We start from the raw sequence: 16,558 nt of genomic DNA on the forward strand, positions 1-16,558 counted from the left end.
CGACACTTGATTATTTTGCTTTTGCTATTTAAAAAATGTCTTCTTATTGTTCCTTTTTTTGATTACTTGTTTCCTTTATTATTAATTTGTGCTTAGTTCCTTATTTAAGATGAGTGTAAAGGGGGCACATCAAATGTCTGAACCATGTTCTAATTAACAAAACTACTATTTCTGTACCTGTTCAAAAAAATAAGAGAAAATAACAGGAGACATGAGAGGTTTGTGTAGCAATTGATTTGTTATGAAGATCTACACAATGAGGATTGTGTATTGAGTAGGATCATTTTATTAGTACTCACATTGCTAATAATGTACAGTGTGGACTGTAAGTCTTAAAAACATTGTGAAACATTCACAAGCTTTAATTCATTTAAAGTTCAACACAAAATACTTTCAGCTAAAATACAATTTAGAAGTAAAATTGCAATAACCCAACAGCAATAACAGGACTAAACTGAAAAATATTCACACATATATTAAATATTACACCCTGGTTAAACCAACAAAGTTGCAGAATTAACGCAGGAAATCCAGCAATACAAGTATGCATTAAGTTACAAGGGAGAAAACAGACAAAAAAAGCATAGCTAACTGCAACAAAAGTAATCAAATACAATGTAAATGAAAATTAAACAAATATTTGAATTCATATTTATGCATTTATATAATTCACAAAATACTATTGTAGTTTCAATCCAGCTCACACATTTTGTTTTGCGTTTGTAGTTTTGTTATGTTTTGGTTTGACAAATAAGATAACAAATTGTTAATGTCCTCTTATTGTTGCTCTTATAAATTACATAACAGCATATATAGAGTACATTTCCATTCCAAATTGTTATATGGTTAGCTGGGAAGAGGATAGTCTGGGAATAGTGAAGCAATATCAGCCTGGTATAACAGGAACAAGTTCCGCTAATGCACATCTCTTACAATGCATGCTGCATATTGGACCTCTGGGGCCTGTCTCAGTGGAAGTGAAGCTGGGATTGCTACAGGCTCTTCTCACAGATCCAGGGCTGGACACTGTCACAAGGGATGGGGATTTCAGCCATGACTGCAGCGCTGAACATTAAAACAAAAACAGCACACAGAAAGAAATGACATTAACAAAAGGGTGAACTCTGGCAACTAGATCATATTTCATTACCCCATGGCACCATAATCCCTAACTGTTTAAAATCAGAAGGTATACTGAATAATGATACACACATTACACATCCCCCGAAACCACCCAGCTCACTTGCACCCACCTGTGTACAGGCTATGGGCAATCTCCAGGATTAGGAGCCATGCCTCAGGGTATCAGAACCTTACCAGCTCATCTACACTGTTGAGAATAGCAAGAATGGCACCTTTGTTGATGCAGGACTGTTTAGCTTCTTCACAGTACTTTGAATCATTTGAAAAGTAGTAACACCTCCCATCAGAGAGACTCCAGTCACAGGGGCAGGAATTCACAGCACAAGCTACAGACACATTAAACCAGAGAGTCATTTTGCCCAGCTAGATCTACATAACCCCTTCCTTTTACTTGAACATCATACATTCTCTGCAGTTCTCTGCAGAAACACTGTGAGGTGTGTCCAGCACGCTAACTCCACTACCATTCGATCCGATTCAACAGGACAAGACTGACCTTGTGTTTGGAGCTTGGACTTTGTGTTGTTCAGTCTGGACACCATCTGAGAAACTGAACATACAGATAGGATTTACACTCTGTCACGTGACGCAATCATAAGAACATAAAGTATACAAACAAGAGGAGGCCAATCGACCCATCATGCTGGTTTGGTATCCATTAGTATCTAAGTGATCCAAGGATCCTATCCAGTCTATTTGAAAATGTTCAAAAATTTTCAGCTGGGGAGTTTATCTGGAGATTGTGACAACTCCCTGCACTAGATAAGAACATAAGATAGTTTACAAATGAGAGGAGACCATTTGACCCATCATGCTTGTTTGGTGTCCATTAATAACTAGTCCATTAATCCAGTATATTTTTAAATTTTCCCACATTTTTAGCTTCAACCACATTGCTGGGGAGTTTGTTCCAGATTGTGACTACTCTCTGTGTGAAGAAATGTCTCTTGTTTTCTGTCTTGAATGCCTTGAAGCCCAATTTCCATTTGTGTCCCCAGGTCTGTGTGTCCTTGGAAAAGCTCCTCTGGTTTGATGTGGTTGATGCGTTTCATGATTTTGAAGACTTGGATCAAATCTCCACGTAGTTTCCTCTGTTCCAGGGTGAAAAGTTCAGTTCCCTCAGTCTCACCAAGTAGGACATTCCCTTCAAATGTTTTTTCTAATAACTCTTCAACCGTATTCATCTTGCCTACTCCTTCAAATGAGCACAATGGCAGCATCTACAGTTGGCCAGCTAAATCTATTATGTTCTAGATAAATAGAGCTAGGGCAGTTAATCTCACGCCCAAGAATGATTTGATGTTCACAAAATCTGCCTCATTTGGTCATGAGGTGCCTTGACGTGGATCTGACTGTACAGCACCAATGACTTTGTGGATCTCTGTCAAATAATGTTGTCTATAAAACTATAATGATAGGATTACATTTTTAATAATTTGCATAAAATCTCGTAGCAGCAGTGTTGCAAATATTTTGAACTGAATAGGAATGTGCCACTAGCAATAAAGCACAGTCCTGCGTACATAGTCTGCACTACTGTCAAAGCACGGCTATGCTGGGTGGTTTGGTAGTGTACAGCTCAAGTAATTTATTAAGTAAATTATAACTTGCCGACTGCAGCGCTCAAATAGAAAAACATGTGAATGATGCGAATTATCTTGGCGATCTCTCAGTACTCGTTCCCTACGAAGAGCTGATCTAATTAAAATTGTTCCTTGATCTAAGGGAGGGCTTTGTGTGCTTCCATTGGGTAGAAGCACAAGCTTATCCGCACAGTTCTGGCTAACTCAGGTTTATGAGTAAACGTGTTGCGAATCTGGGCGGTGTTAACCGCATAGGCTACATTGGCTGCAACACCCCACGCCCCCTGCTAACTCTTATGTTTTCCTGTGTAAAGAGGGACATCAAACTGTTCATATCTTAACCCGGGTCTGGTTGCTATAGTAATTTTCTCAGCAGGACTTTAAGCTTGCTTCGAGGGACAGAAACAGCCAGACTTCTGTCAAGTTATCCTCAAATTTAGGTTAGCCAGCTGTGAGGAACAGGGCCCTGATCCAGCTATATGACTCAAAGTTAGTCTGCGCTGGAGCAGGTTTATGATTAAGGATATGTTGCTATAGTAATTTACTCAGCGGGACTTTAAGCTTGCTTCAAGGAACGGAAAAAGCCATAGGTCATCACTACATCACCAATTTCTTATGACGTTGAACACATGCAAGTTATTAATAAGTAATAACTAAGTTTAGGGCATTTTAATCTGTGCTGGCTATTTAAAATATTTGTTCAAAATCGCATTTGAAAAAAACCCCAAAAAACTCTGCTTTGCTGATCTGAATAAGTTGTTTGGCCACTGATAGTCACTTGACATCTGCCAGTTTGTTTGCTTAACATGTGTGAAGTATTAAGTTTCAGATCACAGCTTTTGCACACAAGGCTAAATGCATCTACCCGAAACCACACAGGAGGAGACGCAGGCTAATGAATGTGCTAGCTCACAAAAACATAAAAAACAAGAGACACCCTATAACTTAAATATAATAGACAAAGTGTGAAACACACTAAAACATACACTCACCTAAAGGATTATTTGGAACACCTGTTCAATTTCTCATTAATGCAATTATCTAATCAACCAATCACATGGCAGTTGCTTCAATGCATTTAGGGGTGTGGTCCTGGTCAAGACAATCTCCTGAACTCCAAACTGAATGTCTGAATGGGAAAGAAAGGTGGGAAAGAATGGTGTGAAAAGGGAAAAACATCCAGTATGCGGCAGTCCTGTGGGCGAAAATGCCTTGTTGGTGCTAGAGGTCAGAGGAGAATGGGCCGACTGATTCAAGCTGATAGAAGAGCAACTTTGACTGAAATAAGCACTCGTTACAACCGAGGTATGCAGCAAAGCATTTGTGAAGCCACAACACGTACAACCTTGAGGCGGATGGGCTACAACAGCAGAAGACCCCACCGGGTACCACTCATCTCCACTCCAATAGGAAAAAGAGGCTACAATTTGCACAAGCTCACCAAAATTGGACAGTTGAAGACTGGAAAAATGTTGCCTGGTCTGATGAGTCTCGATTTCTGTTGAGACATTCAGATGGTAGAGTCAGAATTTAGCATAAACAGAATGAGAACATGGATCCATCATGCCTTGTTACCACTGTGCAGGCTGGTGGTGGTGGTGTAATGGTGTGGGGGATGTTTTCTTGGCACACTTTAGGCCCCTTAGTGCCAATTGGGCATCGTTTAAATGCCACGGCCTACCTGAGCATTGTTTCTGACCATGTCCATCCCTTTATGACCACCATGTACCCATCCTCTGATGGCTACTTCCAGCAGGATAATGCACCATGTCACAAAGGTCGAATCATTTCAAATTGGTTTCTTGAACATGACAATGAGTTCACTGTACTAAACTGGCCCCCACAGTCACCAGATCTCAACCCAATAGAGCATCTTTGGGGTGTGGTGGAACGGGAGCTTCGTGCCCTGGATGTGCATCCCACAAATCTCCATCAACTGCAAGATGCTATCCTATCAATAAGGGCCAACATTTCTAAAGAATGCTTTCAGCACCTTGTTGAATCAATGCCACGTAGAATTAAGGCAGTTCTGAAGGCGAAAGGGGGTCAAACACAGAATTAGTATGGTGTTCCTAATAATCCTTTAGGTGAGTGTATATTATGGAGGTATGTCTGTAGTACATATAGAAAGGAGTATGTGTGTTTGCTGCCATTTTAAAGATACTTGCTTTAAATTGGAATCACTAGTTTGGATAAGAGGAGATCACAGTGGGACTTGATAGAAGTGTTACAAATCTTTTAAAGTACTGATAAACACAGAGGATGAATGTAGGATCAATTAAGAAAACAGGGAAGACCTGTAGTTTCAAAGCAACTTCATAGACCCCAGCACTACAGACCCTTTGGGAAAACCATAACTGCTCTGCCCAGACGTTTTGCATGCAACATTTTGAATTTACCAACCATTTGCTGTCCAAGTATTGTGTATCTCATTCAAGTGCACAATCTCTTCTGACATTGCAGAATCTGAGAAAGAGACACAGGAGCAATGTAGGGGTCAATAAATAATAGGCATTGTTATAGACAAGAAATACTGATGTTTAAGTAATGTTACATATGTATTAGATAATTCATGGTGAAGACAAGTTGTGTATTATTAAAGTTAATAACAAATATATAATTGTAATGGATATGATATGGAGTTTAACATTAAAAAAATAGGACTTAAACTTACGCTTAGTGATTACCATAAAGATGGAGACAGTCCACACTGCCCAGATAATCAGCACAAGGATGTAGAGAATAACAGTGGACTTGTTTCCCCAGACAGCAGCTGAAAGCACCCATTTAAGGAAAGCAAAATTTACAATTGGTTTCGTAAGATTATTGAAGGTATGAGGCAGCACTTATAAGAGTTAGACTGGGGCACACTGGATACAGATTCAGTTGAAAATTGATGGTTATATTTCAAGAATATACTACTAGAGGCTCAGGAGAAATTTGTACCAACATATTCAGGACCAAAAGACATTGGCCAAAATGGTTTAATAGAAGTATGCAAACAAATATAGACAGAAATAAAATATTGTATAGTGCATACAAAGGAGATGGAGACAAAACAAAATTCAAAGAATAGATAGCATTAGAACTGCTATAAAAAATGTTAAGAAATACACCAGGAAAGCAAAGAGGGAAATAGAAAGAAACATAGCTCTTGGAGCTAGAACTAATGCAAAGACCTGTTTCCAATACTATAACAGCAAGAGGTCAATAAAAGAGGAAGTGAAACAGCTAAAAGCTAAAAATGGCAGTAGTATCTTAGAAAATGAGAGATGTGGCAAATGCTGTAAATGAGTATTTCACAGAGGTTTTAACAAAATAAATAACAGATAACATGCAACAGGTTAACAATCAATCCACTCAAACCCTAAGAGAGATCAGGATAAATGAGGAGGAGGTACTAAAGGGACTAGAAGAAATAAAAACAAACAAATCACCTGGGCCAGATGGAATATTTCCAACAGTACTTAAAGAAATGAGGGAAATTATTTACAGGCTGCTAACTCAATTATTCCAAATGACACTTAGAACAGGGGATGTGCCAACTGACTGGAAGACAGCAAATGTCATACGAATCCACAAGAAAGGGGACAAAACTGAGACAGGAAATTACAGACCAATCAGTCTCACCTGTATTACTTGTAACATTTTGGAAAACAATATTAAACAGAATATAGGGGAGAATCTTAATGAGAACCATATTCTTGGTAGATCATGTCTTACTCATTTATTTGAGTTTTTTGAAAATGCAACTGCAGCTGTAGATCACATGAAAGCATATGATATTATATACTTAGATTTCCAAAAAGCTTTTGATAAGGTTCCACACCAAAGACTGATCCTCAAATTGGAAGCTGTAGGCATTCAGGGTAATGTAAGTAGATGGATTATGAACTGGTTTATGTCTAGGAAACAGAGGGTGTCGATTAGAGGAGTTGCTTCTAACTGGAGTGAGGTTGTTAGTGGAGTTCCACAGGGATCAGTACTAGGGTTTTTGCTTTTTCTCATCTATATTAATGATCTGGACACTGGGATAATTAGCTAACTTGTCAAATTTGCAAATGATACTAAAATAGGTGGCTCAGCAGATACAATCTTGGCAGCACAGGCTATTCAAAGGGACTTGGATAACATTCAGTTGTGGTTGATGAAATTCAATGTGGACAAGTGCAAGGTAATACATGCAGGTAACAAAAATGTCCACTATAATTACACTATGGGAGGAATAGATCTGGAAGAAGTAACACATGAGAAAGACCTAGGAGTCTATGTGGACTAATTGCTTTCCCCATCCAAATAATGTGGAGAAGCAATAAAAAAGGCAAACAAAATGTTATAAAATGTAGAATTTCAACCAAGCAAGTAATGTTCAGACTGTACAATGCACTAGTTAGAGCTCATCTGGATACTGTGTACAGTTCTGGGCTCCACACTTCAAGAAAGATATCGCTGCTCTAGAGGCAGTTCAGAGGAGAGCAACCAGACTTATTCCAGGTCTGAAGGGAATGTCCTACTGAGAGACTGAGGAACTGAACCTTTTCACCCTGGAACAGAGGAGACTACGTGGGGACTTGATCCAAGTCTTCAAAATCATGAAAGGCATCGACCACATCAAACCAGAGGAGCTTTTCCAGATCAGCAGGGACACACGCACCCGGGGACACAAATGGAAATTGGGCTTAAAGGCATTCAAGACAGACAATAGCAGACACTTCTTCACACAGAGAGTTGTCACAATCTGGAACAAACTCCCCAGTATTGTGGTTGAAGCTGAACATTTGGGAACATTTAAAAATAGACTGGATAGCATCACTTAGTTAATGAATGGACCTCCACTCATTTTTAAACTTTCATATGTTCTTATTTTGCGCAGCTAAGCAGCAGAGCGCACAGCGCACAGTCGCCCAATGTGAAAATGTAATAATAATAATAATAATAATAACAATAATAATAATTCCCATCTGTCTCTGTGCATCACTACCTGAACATTATTTAGACAGGTTCAAAAGAGCAAGTTTTCGAGAACTTGGTTTGCCTCATGTCTTGTCTGCACAACTGGAGTACTTATGAAACCCAGAATTGAGCACAGTAACAGATACATACATCTGGTTCTTCATTCATACATACATGACATACACTCACCTAAAGGATTATTAGGAACACCATACTAATACTGTGTTTGACCCCCTTTCGCCTTCAGAACTGCCTTAATTCTACGTGGCATTGATTCAACAAGGTGCTGAAAGCATTCTTTAGAAATGTTGGCCCATATTGATAGGATAGCATCTTGCAGTTGATGGTGATTTGTGCGATGCACATACAGGGCACGAAGCTCCCGTTCCACCACATCCCAAAGATGCTCTATTGGGTTGAGATCTGGTGACTGTGGGGGCCAGTTTAGTACAGTGAACTCATTGTCATGTTCAAGAAACCAATTTGAAATGATTCGACCTTTGTGACATGGTGCATTATTCTGCTGGAAGTAGCCATCAGAGGATGGGTACATGGTGGTCATAAAGGGATGGACATGGTCAGAAACAATGCTCAGGTAGGCCGTGGCATTTAAACGATGCCCAATTGGCACTAAGGGGCCTAAAGTGTGCCAAGAAAACATCCCCCACACCATTACACCACCACCACCAGCCTGCACAGTGGTAACAAGGCATGATGGATCCATGTTCTCATTCTGTTTACGCCAAATTCTGACTCTACCATCTGAATGTCTCAACAGAAATCGAGACTCATCAGACCAGGCAACATTTTTCCAGTCTTCAACTGTCCAATTTTGGTGAGCTTGTGCAAATTGTAGCCTCTTTTTCCTATTGGAGTGGAGATGAGTGGTACCCGGTGGGGTCTTCTGCTGTTGTAGCCCATCCGCCTCAAGGTTGTACGTGTTGTGGCTTCACAAATGCTTTGCTGCATACCTCGGTTGTAACGAGTGGTTATTTCAGTCAAAGTTGCTCTTCTATCAGCTTGAATCAGTCGGCCCATTCTCCTCTGACCTCTAGCATCAACAAGGCATTTTCGCCCACAGGACTGCCGCATACTGGATGTTTTTCCCTTTTCACACCATTCTTTGTAAACCCTAGAAATGGTTGTGCGTGAAAATCCCAGTAACTGAGCAGATTGTGAAATACTCAGACCGGCCCGTCTGGCACCAACAACCATGCCACGCTCAAAATTGCTTAAATCACCTTTCTTTCCCATTCAGACATTCAGTTTGGAGTTCAGGAGATTGTCTTGACCAGGACCACACCCCTAAATGCATTGAAGCAACTGCCATGTGATTGGTTGGTTAGATAATTGCATTAATGAGAAATTGAACAGGTGTTCCAAATAATCCTTTAGGTGAGTGTATATATATATATATATATATATATATATATATATATATATATATATATATATATATATATAGTGACAAACCGCCTTGGCTGTACACGTGTGCGGGTCTTCTCTGTGATATTCTTAGGAGTAAAAACAAGTCATGACTCAGGGAGGAGGTTGCAAAAACAGGGCTGTGCCTGTATGTGTACTTCAAACAAAACAAAACCACTGGAGTTGTAACTAATCTTACATAATCATTCTATTTTAAACAAAGTCTGGAATAAATATGCCTTGGCTTTCTCCTTATGAGCTAACTCTGTTTTCCAGAACACTCAGCCTATTGTCTCTCTATTCTCTCTCTCAGGCCCGCCTTATATATCTGGTGAATAATTGAGGAAGTAGCACCAGGTGACCACATTAGGTGGTAGAATGGCTGCCTGAGAGTTTCTGGGAAGTGTAGTTGTCTAGGGTCGGTATTCTACTCTAGAGTACAGACCTTGCAGCAGACCTGGCCTGACATATCTGCCATGAATGTCCCTGCACCTTGGTTTGTCACAATATATGTCACAATATTTGCTCCAGTTAAAGTGTTCAGGCTTTGAATTCTATGTTATCATTCTCCTTTTTGAAAACAACAGATTCATTCTGGGAAGACCACCTTTCTCTCTCTTGGTTTAAATAACACCTTTACCTGGATCTCCATCTCCTTTCCCAGCTTTGCAATATGTCTGGATATCTCGGTTGAATTCGTATTCATTGCAGTGACAGCTGGAGAGACTCTCCAATGGCGTGGCTCAGTGGGCACTGGCCCATGGACTGGCCTCAGGGCAGGTGGTGGCTATTTTCATGGAAAGCTGCCCCCTCATGGCTGGGATTGGCTAAAGTCGGGCCCTCATAAATTTCATCCTGTGGCAGGATTCGCTGATGCACTGCATGGGCGTGTCTGGAGCCAGAGTCCTCCTCTTTGGGGGAGTTACCAGATGGTATGGATTTAAAAGGGGAATTTACAATGAAGTTTAGCACCTAATAAACTGCATAAAATAAACAGTCCAGTTAAAGTTCTGATCTGTTTGCATGGTGAGATATACCAGTGTGAATGCAGTAATTGAGTTTATTGACATGAGGGTCAATGTGTCTGATCGTGTTTTCAGAAAAGTGGGCTTCTTATATTTTTGAACACTATCAGTAAAGTATACCCTCTCCAAGGAGATGAGAGGCAGGTGAGGTAAATGAGGATTGATAATTAGATAATGAGCTGATGAACATGGAGCCAGGGGGAAGAACACAGAAACTGAGACAAGGGTGGCCATACCCATTTCCTTTTTTTCTTGTGCTTTTCTGTTTCTTGCCTCTTTTGTCAGGGGAGAAGCTCCGTCCTGCTAATGAATGGTAGGGTTGTACAGTTGTACTATGGCAGCATTAAATGGAAAATAGGTTAATAATATTTATTCTATAACCACTAATTTGATCCAATAAAAACGGTTACAATGAATGTGATGAGATCTGTATATTAATGAATCTGTAACCGTAGAAAAGTAGAGAGACTTCTGTAGATTGTATTTTATACACCAGACACAGAGGACCTTCAAGAAGATCCACCATGCCTGTTTTTGGTGAGACTTTGCTCAGATATATGGTTTACACTTATAATTACAAAACAAAGATGGGATCGAATAGATCCTAAAACACAATAGTTGGTCGATGATATCGCAGAATCAATAGAAAACATACCATGGATGCTCAGGAAACAGATTCGCTGACAATGATTATAGGAAGGGGTTGCTTAGCAAGGTATGACAAATAACGCCTGTGTAATGCCGGGGAACACCAGGGAAGGTGGATCCAGGTGCAGAGAGTAAGGTCAGGTCAAACGAGGGGTCTAGGGCCAGCAAACTGTTTCAACGAGGGCAAGGCTAAAGTTGATGTCGGAAATCAGTCCAAAGGTCAAGGGATCAGGCAACACTATATGTTTTAGTACAATATATGGTCAGGATCCTAGGATATGGCATAGGATCCTGTTTGAACCTGTAAGATCTTGCAGGATTTTGAACAGGATCCTAAAAGGTCCTACAAGGTCCTATGAGATCCTGTAAGATCCAGTGTAGGATCCTACATGATCTTGTAAGGTCCTGCACAGTATCTTACAAGATATTGTAAAACCCTGTAAGACCTTGTAGGATGTTCAATAAGTAAGTGAAGGTCAAATAATGAAAGGAAACTACTTCCTGAGCATCCTGAGGGTGCTGGTGGTCATTTGATTAGAATTTGTTTATTGTAAGTTGATTAATGACTTGGAGAGTTTTGAATCGAAGTGGGGTATAAATAATGCTCTGTGTGATGTTGGTGCTGACAGGGCACTGTTTTCTTTCTGTAACCATTTCACAGGTTTTTGTTCATTTAAATTTACAAATGTATTTATTGAAACAATTCACGAGGGGGTTAAAATAATAAAGTATATATACTTGTGTCTCACATAGGTTTTTAGGATTGTAGTTGCGTATGTTGCTCTACTTGTCCGAATAATAGGTCTTAAATAGGTCTGTACAAGGGCGTCTGCTAAGAAATAAGCAATAATAATAATAATTTATATAATTTATAAATTTATATGTGTAGTCAGGGTCTACATCTTTTCATCACGGGCATTTCATAACGCGAGACATTACATCACCAGCATCAGTTCATAACCACTTTGCATATTCAGTTACAAACTACACACACACCGTTTCTTTTTGTTTAGATTGCATATTCTGTAGTGACCTATGATTCCAAAACAGACTTTTGTCAAATTCTACAGTCAGTGCCGTTTCTATAGTTTTGGGGGCCCTAAGCAGGATTTGATTTGGGGTCCCCCTCACTGTAGCCCACTTGGCACAACATCACACTAACATAAGCTTAAGCCTACTGTCTTGTAAACGTTTGTAGAAGCACACATTTGTATGAAGAAACATTCAATGTACAAATTTACATGTAAAGACTAAAGAGGGATCTGTCAGTAGCAAAATCTTTTATTTATAAAAGTCTGGAACACAGTTAGATCAGCACAATTGCATTATGATACTTGGCCACTAGATGAGATTGTATTGGGACTGTAACACAAGACAAACACTGGCATGATGAACTGACAAGGTAACAAAAAAGCTATTAAAAGCTTAATAGTTTAAAAGTTTAAAATATATACAACTTCCACAGAACAATTAACTTAATTGACATTGAAATGGCCCTTAAACCAGTATGGAGGGTAATCTGTGCCAAAAATAAATACATATCCTAGGAAATAAATAAAATATGAAATAAATAAATACATAAATAGTTAAACACAAAACAAATCTAAATATATATGTATTTATTTTTGTATTTAATGTATCTATTTCCTATTTTATTTATTATTTTATTTACTTCATTATTTATTTCACACACAATTTACGACAACAACAACAACAACAGCAAAAAACATAATGTACTAACGCCAATTAAAAACAAACAAAGATAAGAATAGTCTTCCTCAAAGGACCGCAGTGGTCTGCAGCACTCCTGAACCACTGCAGGGACCAGGGCAGACCACTCACTCGATATGGTCCGAGTGGTCCTGATCATGGACCACAGCATGCTACAACCCCCTCTGAGCCGGCTCGCAGTTCTGCTCTGTACCAATGTATAATGTACAATCTGCTTTACATAGCCTGTGCACACAAACAACTGTCCTGATTAAATTCAAAAGTTCAGTCACATACAAGTAGTCTCAGATAGATTAATAAAATAACAATAACAAGTTCTATGCCTCTATAATGTGAATGCACTATGGGTTTGAAATGCTCTGTGCAGCGTGTATGATGAAACAAATTAATTTCATGTTTTATTTATTTCATATTTTATTATATTTATTTAATTATATTTTAATTTTGGCACGGATTACCCGGCATAAATCAGGCAGGTGCAAAATGCAAAAAATAATAACCTACCAGAACAGCTAGGTGGTTTTGGTTGAGCTGAGGATGCTCCCCCAAAATACTTCAATAACCCTCCTGAGGATGTTATACATGCATTAGAACATCATGGACACTGCATGTTGTGAATTATAAACGCTTTTCACCTATGATGTATTAAACACAATTGCTTGCATACTAGGTATATCTGTAGTTCTCATATTACAGTAATAATCTAATAGTAATAAGTTGCAGCACTGTGGAGTAGTGGTTAGGGCTCTGGACTTGTAACTGGAAGGTTCAAATCTTGGGTGGGGCAATGTTGTCACTTAGATTGCTCCAGTAAAATATCCAGCTGTATAAATGGGTACAAATGTACGTTGCTCTGGGTGTCTGCTAAGTAACTGATAATAATATATGTATTAATTAAACCAAATTCATTAATTGGTTTGTGAAATAATCAAGTAGACCTGCATTTCTTAAACCCATTTTGTACAATGACAGTTAGTGGTTTACACATTTTTTCCCCAAGCTCAGTCCTAGTCAGCAGCACCCCATCATGTGTAGTCTGAAGACTTTCAATCAACACAGGTGCTGACTGATATTTATTACACACTTTGCAGGTTAAAATAACTCTATCAAGACCAAGCTACAATTATCAAATCCCATTTGCTGATTAGATTTTAAATAACTGGCTAATTAGTTAACTTGATCATTAATCCTCTAGGTAGCAGCGTTATAACAAAAAAGTTTAACAAACCTCTTGCAGATCCTATTCAAGGTACAGATACAAATACACTGCCCCAATGTTATAATAAAACGCTATTTGATGGCAGGTAAGGTGAACTTGGACTGTCCAGTTAAAGTAACAAGAAAAAACCTCACACAGCCACCCAGCTATCTGGTTTAGATACATATTTTAACACACACACATGAAATGCTCACACACATGCATATGAAACACATGCATTTAAAGTGCATGCTAGAAATTTTCATATAGATACTTGTATTTTTCATATGTGTATATGCGAGCACTTCATATGTGTGTGAGAGAATTTCAGTATATCCAGAAGTCATTTCACTATATCCGGAAGTTAGTTCATAGGTAAATGACAACTAGTCTCATCAATTAGCCCAGCAACAATAGGTTCCCAACAATTCGCCCACGTCATACATTCTCCACATGAGCATTTGTAACAATGAATGCATTTACTTATTGTACAGCCATAGAACACATACATATTGTAGCGTGCCAGAGGGTAGTGTAGGGATCTTGAGCCTCACTACAGGGCCTGGGCCTTTCAGTGATATGGTAAGATCACTGCATTGTGGTGTGGGACCCCAGGGTTTGATTTCCTGTTGTGGCTGCTACCCCTGAAATACTACAATGTATATTTTTATACATTTATTTGAGACTAACTCCAATTATTCAGTCACATACAACAAGCAATCAGGACAGTTGGATGCATCTATAGCCAACTACTGTCTTCGCTGGTGTAGTATTTATGGAACACCGCTGTGATTTGGCCATTTTGAGTTCGATTTCTGATGTAGGGGTATTATTTCTTATGTAGGTATATATTTTTTGAAATTATATATATATATACTATTATTTCCCGGAGTCAATGGTATCAGAGTAGAACGAATAATTATAAGGTGATTAATAAGGCTTTTACACAGCTTCATATTTTTCAGCTATGTGTGTCTGTGTGAGAGAGCATTTCATATTATTTTTATTTATTTATGTATTTAATGTATTAGCAGACACCCTTATCTATGGCGACTTACACAATATAAGAGCATTACAAAAGTTCAATGCAGTATAAAATTACAGATCAAAACAATACAATTACAAGTTCAAAATTACCCAAATGAATAGGAAAAATACAGCCCTATGTATGCGTGCGTTTCATATGCGTGTGCGAGCTACTCAATTTCATATATGTCTGTGTGCGAGCACTTCATATGTGTTTGTGTGTTCACAACTGCACATTACTGTTGTATTCATGTCAATTTTTACCAGGGTATCTTACAGCATTGGTTTATCCTAATGCCCAGGGAATACTGGGAAACTGCTTTTGCCTTTGAATGACACAATAACATTTGTTTGCTTTATAATTAAGAAAATAAAGACTTCCTGACACTAGACAAACACTATTCTGCAACAAACCAGAAAATCGAAGTATGAATGATTAATCGTGACAACCAAGTATTTTAGAAAATATCTGTGAATCCAAAAAGGAACATTAAACATATTAAATAAAAAGTTGCCTGTAATGCAGTGCAGGTTAAATTCAAACTCACTGTATAGAAAGTACATGACGAACTCACAGCCAGCTGTTTATGTATTTACATACTGCAACATTAAAGAGAGTGGGACACCATCTGTAGGATAACCAAAATTGTAACTTAATCACTAAAGCAAACAATGTACAGAGACACACACATACTGTACAGGATTACACTACAATACATGGGCTGTGAGCACACAGAGGAATGGAGATCAACAGAAGCTGTGCTCTGATCTTCTGTGGTTGGCCGAGTCACACAGAGCTGTGCTGGAGACTGAGGGTCTACAGAGGCAGGAAAACAGACAAGAGCTGAGCTGTCAGGATTCACTCAGACTCATCCTCTCACACAGCAGCACTGCTTGGCCAAACCAAGCCGATCATGGAGATGAAACATTGGATGTGTTTCCTCCTGGATTTCTTATTTGTTTTAGCTTCCAGCACTACAGCAGTGAAAGCACTGTGTGGATGACGTCCCACACAATGACAAGTCATCCACGGCAGGAGCTCCTCAACCTCCTCTGATTCATAGGAGGGAACATCTTGAAGCTGGATCTCTTGGGAGGTCTGGATGAAGACTGTATTCATCGCCGTCACCACCCAGGCCACCAGGCCCTCTGAGATGTGGCCCAGCTCTTCCAAGGATGCCTGATCAAATACAGAGGAGAAAAGACAAGGAGCTATTAGAGTGAAGAACAGACAGGGTGAGTGCTTAGAAGATACAACGTCTAATACTGTCGCCAGTGTTCAAATGAATCATGAACACAAGCATCAAGAGTTATTCCATAACAGTTACAGGCACGGAAACGCTAAGAAAAAATGGGCAATAAAGTCTGATTGAATTCACAAGAGCATTACAATCATAAGCTAAACATGGTAACATGAACATGTTCTTGTCTTATTCCATCACTGTACTCTCAGCATTATAAGCTGCAGCACTACTAGATGCCATGGTCCACTTATTCCACTAGAGGGCAGGATTAGCAAATGCGTGAGTATTAATTGAAAAAAAGAAAAGTTTTATCTAGAATGTTCCACTTATTCAACATTTATATAATATATATAAATGGCGCTACAATAGTTTTAATCAATCTTAAATTCGGGGTGCCTTATCCCAGGGATTTTATATAGAACAATTGAAAAAAATGAAGGTCTCAAAAATGATTTGTTAGACAAAAAGTGAACATCATAACATCATCGACTTATATGCTCTGAGTAAGATAAGTTGAAACGCGTAAGCATTATGATAAGAACATAAGAAAGTTTACAAACGAGAGGAGGCCATTCGACCCAT

General features: G+C 38.9%; 1 long non-coding RNA gene across 1 annotated transcript; it reads right to left on the reverse strand.

Moving 5' to 3' along the window:
* Positions 1-413: 413 nt before the first annotated feature.
* LOC136754014 (uncharacterized) lies at positions 414-9,901 on the reverse strand. The gene is made up of 3 exons (XR_010817484.1): positions 9,745-9,901; positions 1,640-1,693; positions 414-1,065 (listed from the first exon to the last, which is right to left on the reverse strand). It is a non-coding gene; the product is annotated as an uncharacterized LOC136754014 (long non-coding RNA).
* Positions 9,902-16,558: the final 6,657 nt, after the last annotated feature.

The sequence above is a fragment of the Amia ocellicauda genome, chromosome 7 (assembly GCF_036373705.1).
Source record: "Amia ocellicauda isolate fAmiCal2 chromosome 7, fAmiCal2.hap1, whole genome shotgun sequence".
NCBI lineage: Eukaryota > Metazoa > Chordata > Actinopteri > Amiiformes > Amiidae > Amia > Amia ocellicauda.